The sequence below is a fragment of the Antrostomus carolinensis genome, unplaced genomic scaffold, assembly GCF_000700745.2.
Source record: "Antrostomus carolinensis isolate BGI_N321 unplaced genomic scaffold, ASM70074v2 scaffold24432, whole genome shotgun sequence".
In the NCBI taxonomy this organism is placed as follows: domain Eukaryota; kingdom Metazoa; phylum Chordata; class Aves; order Caprimulgiformes; family Caprimulgidae; genus Antrostomus; species Antrostomus carolinensis.
Genome location: NW_010302015.1, coordinates 53,739 through 64,623, shown reverse-complemented (window position 1 = coordinate 64,623; position 10,885 = coordinate 53,739).

Sequence of the window (10,885 nt, the reverse complement as noted above, 5' to 3'; positions counted from 1 at the left end):
CGTGACTGTCAAGTGTCAGGGTGAGCCTAGAAGCAAAACAGGACACAGCACTTAGAGAAACAGGCTATTGGGAGATTCCTCAGCTCTTACATGATCTCAGAAGCAACCTAAGTAAGAAGGAGGGAGCTTAAAGAGCCTGCCAAAATGGATCTTGTTTGGAAATATAGACAGCAGCTGAAGCAGGCTCAGACAGTGCTTCTTGTCTCTGTTGAATATAATAAATAAGACAAAAAAGGAAGCTGGAAAAAGCTTCATCTCTGACACTAGTTTTTTTCTGAAGCTTTTGAGGTTTTTTTTTTTTAATATATAGTTTTTCAGTTACCCGAAGTAGAGATGATTTAGCTTCATGTTATAATATTAGGGGACTACTGCCTGCTGTGTAAAATGAAACACTAGGGATATCTTCCAAAGTACAGCACAAAGAAGGTAATTATAGATGGCATTGAAGCCTGAAGAGTCAGTCCTTTAAGTTTCAGGGCTAATGAATTCCTGATAAGAAATTTCTGAGCCAGAAAACTCATGGTGGGACTAATGGAAAATATCAAATTAGCTTGAGAAGGCAATCAGAATTTGTCAAGCACAGGTAGTTATCCAGTCCAGAGTGAAGCTAAGAAAGGCTGGCAGTACTGTGACTTTCTGGGCATGATGGAAGAACCAAAGTAACACAGAGAAAGAGGCCAAAGTGGGTGGGGAAAAAAACCACAAAAACCCAGAAGACATTCACCCCATGAGTACCTTGTACAACATCTATTTTAATATGACAGAGGAAAAAAAAAGCCCTGATGGCTGCTTACCTTGTCCTTCTGTGTTAATACAGAATTTAACCTACATAACATTTATGTACTGCTGTAGCCCAAGCACCGAATGGTTGCACTCCCTGTGACACTTTGCTATTGATCTGGTACACTGGCATGTGAAATCCCATAAGGCTGGATTATGCCTTTCCCTTCTTTATCTCCCAAGTTTTGAACAGGCCTAGTTATACCAAAGCAGCTCATTTTCTGGGCTAGTTCATGCTCTTTCACCATCCTGCTCCTGGGTTTACCAAGTGCAAAAGCACAGCAGCTTCCCAAATACCATGAAGTAGAGATCTGAAGTTCATGAATTAATTTGTTAGCAAACACCTTTGGCTCCTTGATCAGCTTAGCCAAAGGGAAATAAAAGCTGCAGTTCCAGAGGAACTCAGGCCTCCACATTGGCTTTGAGCTTGGGACTTTCCAAAGAAATGCAACTCTGGAATATTTGTGTGCAGCCTGACAAGCTTGCATCCCAGGCATTAGGGCAGAAATCAGTAACAGAGCTCCAGAGTTCATGGTAAAAATGCCCTTCTGCAGAAACTGAACACACAGACCAGATGCTTCCCATTTGACACAGGGAGTGTCTGATGATCTTTATTTATTTTTTTTAAAGGCTGTATCTCAATCACCCTCAGTCATTTTCCCCCATGTTTAAACCCAGCTGTTAATTGTAGGTGTTTAATTTTGGTGAGGTTGTGAAGCTGGAGCCAGTAGGGTGGAAATCCTGCACTCAGCACCAAAAGTCTCTGCTGAAGCCTGTCATTTGTTGCCTGAATGGAAAGAGTAACAGCCCAACACAAATATTTGAACTTCTCTTTGTTCCTGGCAAGGCTCTTGCAGCATACACACATTGCATTTGTTTTTGCTAGGATGGGAGAAGCAATAGAGACAGAGCTGGGTATGGCTGAACCCAGCACATGGGAGAGGCAGATGCTGTTCCCAGGGCTGTGCCCACACACGTAGGGCTGGAGCACCAGCACGGGTAATTTTATCAAGGAAGGGCGAGTTAGTTCCTGGAACTTTATCAGGGTATAGATCAAGGATGGTTGTTGATCATGAAGAGCAGCACAGGGCAGAAACTCCAGTGGGTAAATCTTCTGCCTGGGTGGGTATGAGCAGCACTGAACCAACCACAAAAAGACTCCAGATCTGAGCAAAAATCCAGGTGATCCAAACCTGCACCTTCCTCAAAACTGCTCCAGGCTGGTCACAAACCACTTGACCAGAGCAAAGCATTAACCAAACAGCACCCTTGGAAATAATGGCATTTTCCTGTCCCTATTTCAGATCGAGGGCAAGACCACTGGAAAGCCCAGTGACCCCAGCTGCCTGACCACACAGTTGTTCCCCCTTATTTTTACATCTGTTCCAAGTCCAAATACACAGCACAGCTGTTGTGGGGCTAGTTTATAAGCAGTTACAGTGTGGTCACCTTGTGTTTGGTGCTGTGGAAAATCATGTAGGATGTTTCCCCATCTTCAAAAAGCACAGGAGCAGGAGATCAGAGGCCTCCACCACCTGCAAACCAAGAGGCCAGGAGCAGCCTTGGTTTCACCGATAGCACTGGCACAATTTAAACAGCCTATGGAAAAACAAACAGCCTGTTGGTTGATAGGCCTGATTCCCTGGCTCACAGCCCAAGAGCACTGAGCGAAGGGTTCAGAAGAAAAACCTCGAGTCAAAAACCCACCACGGAGGTTAGTGACCAGGAAGCTGCACTTGCAGAGGGGACAAGGACTGAGCTGAGGAGCACCAGTGAAGGCACCATCTCCCCAGCTGGCTGCTGCTCCACTCTCCCTCTTGGTGCTGGATTTCACCAGTGATCACAAGGGGCTGCTAAGCTGGAGAGGAAAATCCGAGCCCTTAGTGACATACCTTGCAATCAATAGAAGAGGCAAGATTAGACTTAACTTCTCGTATTTTTCCTACTGCTCACCCTGCCCTAATTCAGCATGGTTTGCTATCTACTGTGTCCAGGCTTTTGTTCTGACATTAAGAAAAAAAATAAAATAAATCTGCTCTGCACTCACAGCTTTAAGAGCAAAGAAGTGAAGCAAAAGTTCAATAGCAACATTGTCTTTGCTGCTCTGCTCATAAAGCTGGGCTCAACCAGACACGGCAGCTGTACAAACTGGTCTCCTACTGCAGCTCAGCTTCTTCTGCCACACTGGGAACAGCAACCCAAAATACCAGCCTTCAGAAGTTTGGTGGTATGATGGATATTCACTGATATGCATTTGAATTATTTCTTAGCATTTGTCAGAGCTCTTCACATCCATCTACGCCAGCATACTTCAGAAGCTGGGTTCAAGTGAGGCAAGAGCCCTGACACCAGACAGAGAACAATATCGCACTTTCTCTCTGCTATCTACAACATGATTACACCCCCAGGAGCTCCACGGGGCACACCTGCCCAGTCCAAACAAAGCTGGAGATAACGTGTACATAAACACACACGTTACAAGGCCAGGCAGGCAGTCACACAGCTCTGCCTTTTGGTGGAGGCTGTTGGCAAGTATTTGTTTGCTCACCCTTAGTGACACAGGAAAGCAACTAGGAAGCAGAGTTGAATTTAAACTCAACACCTTACTTGTGTTTGCAAGGCTCAGGATAGCGTTAGAGCATTTCCTATGCTTTGGGAGCACAGTAGAGAGGGACACTTCTTCAGAGCCGGTAAAGCAGCCCCTTCGGATATTTGTCAAGCCCATCTCTCTTGGCAGCCTCCTGTAGGGACCCAAGGAGACAGGAATTACTTAGGGATCAACATCTCCTAGCAAGCACTTGCCGAGTCAGCCCATATCAGTTTTCAGATACTCATGAAAGGAGAGATGTTGTCCTTGAATGGCTTTGCCCAGGATCTGTAGGGGTGCCAGCTAACCCAGCTACAGTCACCTCATCCTGCCCACGCCAAGGGACTGGCAGCACAGGGCAAAGCACAAAGCTCTGCGCTTACAGTAACGTGGGAAGCGAGGAAGCCTGCGCTGGCTCCCAGCAGGGTGGGCAACAGTAAATAAACAGATCAGCTTTGGGAGCATAAAGAGCATTTCCCTTTGCTAATGAGAAATGGCTGGTGCCAGGGGAAGATCAGTGGAACAGAAATGCTGGGGTCATCGCCCTTTGCAGCGACAAACAGAACAACACAGGTTTCGGTGCAGATCACAACAGGGCAGTTGATGGATGAGCCATACTCCAGAGCTGCCGTGACAGTGTGCAGAACAAAGTTCTTCCATTACGTCACTGCTACCTTGCTTGACCCAAGGTTAAGAATAACAATCCACTGCCTCATGCTGCCAGAATGAAGCTATTTAGAGGCAGGCTTCCTAGGGCAGCCATAAGCTTGTTCCCCTGACAGGCTCACAGGCAGAAGAGCTTTGAGAGGTAGGGCCCATCAGTACCCCCAAAGGAGATGGAGGCGAGCAGGGACATGACTTCATTCCTATACACAAAAGAAGTGCCAAGTGTTTGGCATGTGCCTTGCAGAATAGGATTAGCACGGGCCTTGCAAAGATTTACTCGCCTGAGCATGGCTTTTGCTTAGGGGGTTTCTGATCTCACTTGTTTATCCTGGTTGTACATGATCATGAAAGCCTTCCAGAGCCAACAGAGATGAAGGAAGTGCATTCCAGATGAGCTGCTCCCTCCTGAGCCAGCCTCCTCTCTTTCAGGAGAAGACTCAGCAGCCTACACAAGGCATTGTGTTTCTTATGAGACTAGAACAGAATCCATGTCCTGTTTCTGGACAGGACCTACTGCAAGCTGCACTCACATGAGAAGGACACTTCAGAGTCCTCTCTCACATTCTCTGTCACAGCAAGGAAGATATTGGGGAGATTGGACCTGGGAGCACTGTGCAACCTCTTGCTGAGTGCTAGAAATGCTCTCTCCTCCCTGGGAAATCAAACATCTGCACCCCTCTGACTCACAGGGCTGGGAAAAGCAGGAAAGGGATTTATGATTCTCATGACCCTGGGCTGAGGTCATGCCATCCTCTAATGAGTGGTAGTCATCTATTATACAGAGGTACAAAGTGCTTTCTAACCACATGTACCTGCAGAATCTCCTTTCCTAAGAGACCAGCAACTCCAGCCTGACTCCTGCATTTTTGCAATGGGGAGGGAGAACTTCATGGCAGTGGATGAGGAAAAAAGGGAGGATGAACACAGTAGTGAAAAAGGGGAACATTAAAGCAGATAATTCCTGTAAAACACTGAGCCCTTCACTTCTGCATGCTCAGAAAATTAGAGCAGTTAAGAGCCTGATTTGAGCATTAGTGGTGACATTTCAGATAAGTTCAAGCACACGGATGCAAATAAGTGGGGCAAAGATTTATTACCACTGCTTGCGTGGAAACCCCTCCCCATGAGCTCTGCTCAAAGGCGGGAGCACAGCTTTGCCCAACAAGCCCTCATTGGCCACAGCTACTCCACTGGCAACTTCAGAAACAAGCAAACCCACCCACGGCATGGCCTCCTTACTGACGTGCAGAAGCTGATGTGCGTAGCTGTCATCCAAGTAAACCTGGAGTAGCAGGGAGAGTCCCCAGGAGCAGAGGAATTGCGGGTGCAAGATGGCCATGGTGTTTTAAGACAGCTGATGATGGACAATTGCCACATGAAGACCATCCAACACCATAATTTTATATTCCCCAGACAAAATCAGCTTCAGATCCAGAATAACCATCAATTTCTCACACTGGGAAGAGGAAGGAGACATTGTCAGAGTTGTCTTGTAACCACCAAGCTCCCTGCCCTACTCCGCAGGCAGAACACACCAGGGGCCATCCTGGCTTGGCTATTTCTGCAGTACAGCTGGGGTGGGAAGCAAAACAGGGCATTTCTACCCTTTGAAATTTAGTGGGGGGGTCCTGCATACAAACAGGCTTCTACAGTCACCACCTGTGCTCCCCCCAAAACTCTCCTCCAGTTCTGACAGAGAAGAACAGACCAAACATCTGATCCAGATCCTCTTGCTCCCACGGTTTCCAGCTGCACAACACATTGCCTTGGTTCAGCTTGGCAGATGTGGGGTGGGAAGGCCTCTCCCTAGGATGTGCATTTCCTCACATGAAGCCCAAAGATGAGATGCCACAACCCATAAATCTTGACGCTAGTTCCTTGCAAAGCTTGTGAAGTCTTGTCCTCACCGCAACAAAGTGGCCTTGTTGTCAGTGCAGCTCTTCCCCTGCCAAGCCATGCTTGCTGAAAGCTGCTCAGAGCAGACTGATCACTGTCCCAGTGAAAGCCAGGGCTGGGTCTCATTTTATTTAACTATTTTGGGTATGTAGTCAACCTCAAAGTCCCCCTTTTTTTTTTAAAAAAAAAAAAAGGAAAAAAAAAAAAGAAAAAGAAAGAAACCCAGATCCTTCCATACTATGAAGAAATAAGTCACTGGAGCTGGCAACCTGGTACCCAGTTCAGGTTTCACTGCTGACAAGATCATAAATCCCAGAGGTCTGGGATTTGTTGTTTGTTTTGCTTTTTTTTTTTTTAAACCCAGGACCAGAAATTTGGATGGAAGACAGGGAACTGCTCTGGCAGCTCTTGTAGTAATTTCATTAGTACCACGACGTCAGTAATCACTTGCACTGCAGAAGATCCAGAGACAGCCCCTCTGCTTCCCTGTTTACAGCCCTAGCACATGCCTACAGAAATCCTCCACATTCTGTCCCACTTTAATACCCTCTCCTATTCTTAACCCAAGCTGGTCTTCTTATAGACTATTACTCAGCTGTGTACTCCCTGTTTTGGGCTGTCCTGTAGCCTTCTCCTGGACTGTTCCAGCCCCACAAGGCCAGCCAACTCCCCCTGACTAGAAATTTCAGAGAAAAGCAAGTAAGTGATCCACAAGCACCAAGCTTACCAGGAACTGCTGGGACATGGAGAGCCAGGACAAATCCCCTTTCCCTGGACAAAATATCCCTTAGGCTTGCATTCTGCTGCTTACAGCAACAGCAGCATCAGCCCCAGCTTGTACACCATGCTCACCTGGCAGAGGAGATGGAAAAAGCAAGGCAGCAGGGCTGGAAGAAGCTCTCATAGTCATCCTCTCCCAAACTGCTATCTAGAGAAGCAAAAGAAGAGTTCCTTCTCTAGGAGCTGCAGGAAGGTTCCAGAAACACATACCCACCTACCAATATAGGGCATCATCCAGAGCAGCTCCACCTGAGCTATGGGGCTGATCCCCATCACCTGCTCTCCTGGCCCACAGCTGTGTAAGGGCTTTTTCTGGTTAAACTTGGGAGTTGAGGAGAGAAATATCATTCATAACACAGCAGAAAGTCACATTTTAGAAAAACCTTCTGGGGTAAGGGCTGAGAGTCTTCTCCTTAGCTACAGGGGGTTATGGGAGGCAGGTACCTTGAGCAGCACACACGCCTGTCTTATGACTTGAATCAGCAAGTAAAGATGAGTCTCTTCTCAGTAACTTTATTGTGTTTCTCAAGCTGTTAAATCCCAGGTCTTGTCTGAGATGACTTGTTATTAATTTTTTTAAATTCAGGCATTGCCATGGCTTTGACATTCAAAAACTGCTCCTGCCCACCTTATTGTTTTGGTTTGTTTTCTTTCTGCTTTTTTTTATGGTGGCAAAAAAGAAAAGTCCTCAAGGGCTGGCTGAGCCTGGGGATTGGTGGGAGCGAGAGTGAGGAAAAACCTTGTCTGAGGCCCTGGAGCCAGCCCCAGCAAGCATAGCTGCCATAAACTCATGTTTTCAGCTTTAAATACTAGTGTGTTCAGATGGCCAGTGACTCTCCTTTAAATTCCCATCCCTCTTATAACATAGGAGAAGTATTTCAATTCTGAAACGACCTCACAAAATCCTCTGAGAATTTAAATAGTCAGAAAATATCCAGACTGGGCAATATGCAACAGGAATATGATGCTCAGGTTATTTTTTTTTGGAGGGTGGAGGTGGCTTTTCCAGCTAAGTCTGGGGATGTTGTTGTGGAGGAGAGCCAGCCTGGGGACTCTGGGTAGGACCAGAGGAATCCAGGCAGAGGAATGGTGCCAGGAGCCAGGCAGCAGAACATCAGCAACATTTGGAGTACAGAGACCACGTTTATATATTACATTCTGATTTTTCAGCTGCTAGAAAGCACAACTATGCCCCTGCAGGCAGAGCTCCCCAGGGCCAGGAGTGGATGCTGGTGGCTGTTGCTGCTGTCCTGTGGCTGTGCTGGGGACACTCGTGCTGCCTCCAACCTCCTCTGTGCCCCCAGGTAAGGGGTCTGCACCCCTGGCAGCTGTACTTCTTCAGCCCAGGCACATATTTACCATTTGTTGGCTGTGCACTCGCTCAGCATCTCCCAGAAAGAACACGCGGTGAGCCTGGCTTTGGAGGAAAACCCAAGAGAAGGAGTTCCTCAAGTACCAGGTTCATGCTGTGATGGGCACAGGGCTCACGCTGCTTTGGGTCTGTAAAGCATGAAACCTTTCACCCATGGATCCACACTGCTTCACCCAGGCAGAGCTGCTGTGTCCCCGCGGGGGAGGGATGCAGCACCCTGAGCACCCGGGTGCTCACTATCACCGTATCTGTGTGACACAGACATCTGCTGCTGATGCCCCAGCCCAGCCAAACCCATGCTGAACCTCGATGGGAAACACTCTGGCTCCCTTTTCCACCCTCAGGGAGCTCGAGAGTCCTGAAGCCACATCCAGAGCTGACAGCAACAGCAGGGCAGCTTTGCCAGTGGCCGAGGGAATGGCCAGGCAAGAGGAGATAGCAGCTTTTCTCCATCCTCCCCAAGGTTTGTCCAGCAGCAGCGGAGCCCCAATTTCTGCTCCATTGCTGATCATTAAAATGCATGATTTGAAGTAGAGAAAAGCATATTGAAAACCTTTCCACAGGCTTTATTTATAAATCACAGCCCCCCACATTAAATAAACTTAATTTAACTTGACATCCCATTAATGTGTGTCCTGGCACCACTGTGACTACATCGTCATGGCTGCAGGGCCAACAGTCCTTGTCACCACAACAATCTCTGTGGTTGGGCTGGAGAAGCTGTGGAAGTGGTGCTAAGCATGTCCCTGCTCCTTTGATCCTTCAGGTGCAGCTTCCAGATATTTCTTTTGTGAAAGATGGAAAAAAAAAATAAAGGAAAAAAAAGAGAGCAGGTGTCTCCTCTGAGATGCTGTGCTCCTACTTGGCCTCATCTCCAAGAGGAACCTATAACATGCTGACATTCATGCAGTGTCACCCCAGCAAGGGCTAAAAGCCATGTCTTCTTGACTTCAGAGGGGAGAGGAGGAAAAATGATATGAACTGAAGAAAAATCCCATCTCCCATGACATCAACCCAGAATGTCCTGCCCCTGCAGCCCTGCTCAGCCTGGCAGTCTGAGGTGGGATGGGGAGCTGCCTTGAGATCAACACCGCTGCAGTGGGAACACCAAAAGCAGCTTTACTCAGCACAAGGAGCTGCTACATGTGAAGTTTTTTGGTTTGTATTTTTTTAAAGGTTATTTAATGGTTTGAAGGGAGGTTTCCATTGCCACATACCTCACTGTAGCACATAGTGCTGAAAACACCTGCACCCTGTGAATAATTTGGACTATTTAAAAACGCAAACAGCAGAGAAAGAAACTCAAGGTGACCTCTTTTTTCTATCAGGAGGCAACTGTGCACTTCTGCCTTTCCTGCTGTGCCACGGAGGGCTCTGCATTATGTGTGACCCCGTGGCAAATGCCCTGGCTGGCACCGTGGCCTGGGGAGCCAGCCTTGGGTCCCACAGTGACACAATGGCACTGGCCACAGCTCCCTGCCTGCTGCTGGGTCTCCCCCAGGAGCTGACTGTGGCAGAAGCAACAAGAGGCATTTCTGCAGGAGCTTTACAGAAGCAGGACAGGGAATAGTGTATCCCAGTGGCTACTGCTTATTTCTCTCCTTGAACATCCCTTGACAAGACCAGACTGGAGGACCCTGGCCTTTCCAACACCTCTATTGCAGTTCCTAGCACAGGTTCTCATTCACCACTTCCAAGGACTCTCAGACGCCCAAATTATGCTGCAGAAAATGGATTAGTAGCGAGAAAAAAAAACCCCAGGAACATCCAAATGCAGCACTTGACCTTGCTTCTGTCCCTCCAAACTCCTGGCAGATGTACCAAGAGTTTGAGGCTGACTGTGCAGTATCCCCCTCCCCCCAACCCATCCTCCACAGCGCAGCCAGGTGTGACAGTCACAAATGACCAGAATACATCTTGATCCCTCCCAAAAATGTAAAACAACCTGAAACAGGAACTCCAAGAGCAGGAATTTATGTGCACAGATTAGGCTGGGGTGGTGGGTGTAATTGCATCTCATTTGGCTGCACCCAGCAAGGTTGATCCTTGCAGAGCGGTGAGGCTGCTCCCAAGCCTCAGCAGCCAGCACTTCGCTGCAGGTGGCAGGCTTGGTCTGGCAGAGGACTGGGAGATCTCTGTGTAGGCAGCCCAGGTTTATTAGAGAACTTGTTAAATTCCAATGACTGGCATACAAAGATAAGCTGCACTGCCTTCTGAAAGGCAGAGGTGTTTCTGACCCATAGAAACTGATACAGGTTACTGAGACATCAGTGACCACAGCAGGTGTGACAATAAAATGATCACCTTGCAGTTAACCTTAGCGGAGTCCCAGTTTCCTTCTACCTCGTACATCCAATAGGATGTGTACATTGTGCCAGCACGTAACTACCACCTCTGGCCTGTAGCCTCGCTGCCTTTCCTCCGCAATGTCGCCGTCTGTCTCAGCAGCATCTCCTCTGTTCCCGTTCCATCACAGGAGCTCTCCCCTCCCTTGTTTGCCATGTTTACACATCCAAAGCAACACATGTCTATGGAACATTTCTAAATTCAACACCAGGCTGCTCTCATCTGTAACCAGATGGGGGGATAAGAAGGTGCAGAACTCAAAATCTGTTTTTAGACCTTGAAACTAAAATTAAAAAGAAAAGGAAAACAAAAAAAAGCAGTGTTCATTTCTCATGGAGAATTCAAACCCTTCACCGGCATGTTCCTAGGAATGTTTTTATGCTTGCAACACTGAGCATCACGGGATCATATCCACCGCCACTCCCGGGAGCACCATGGCGTTGTCTGGTCTGTGGGAT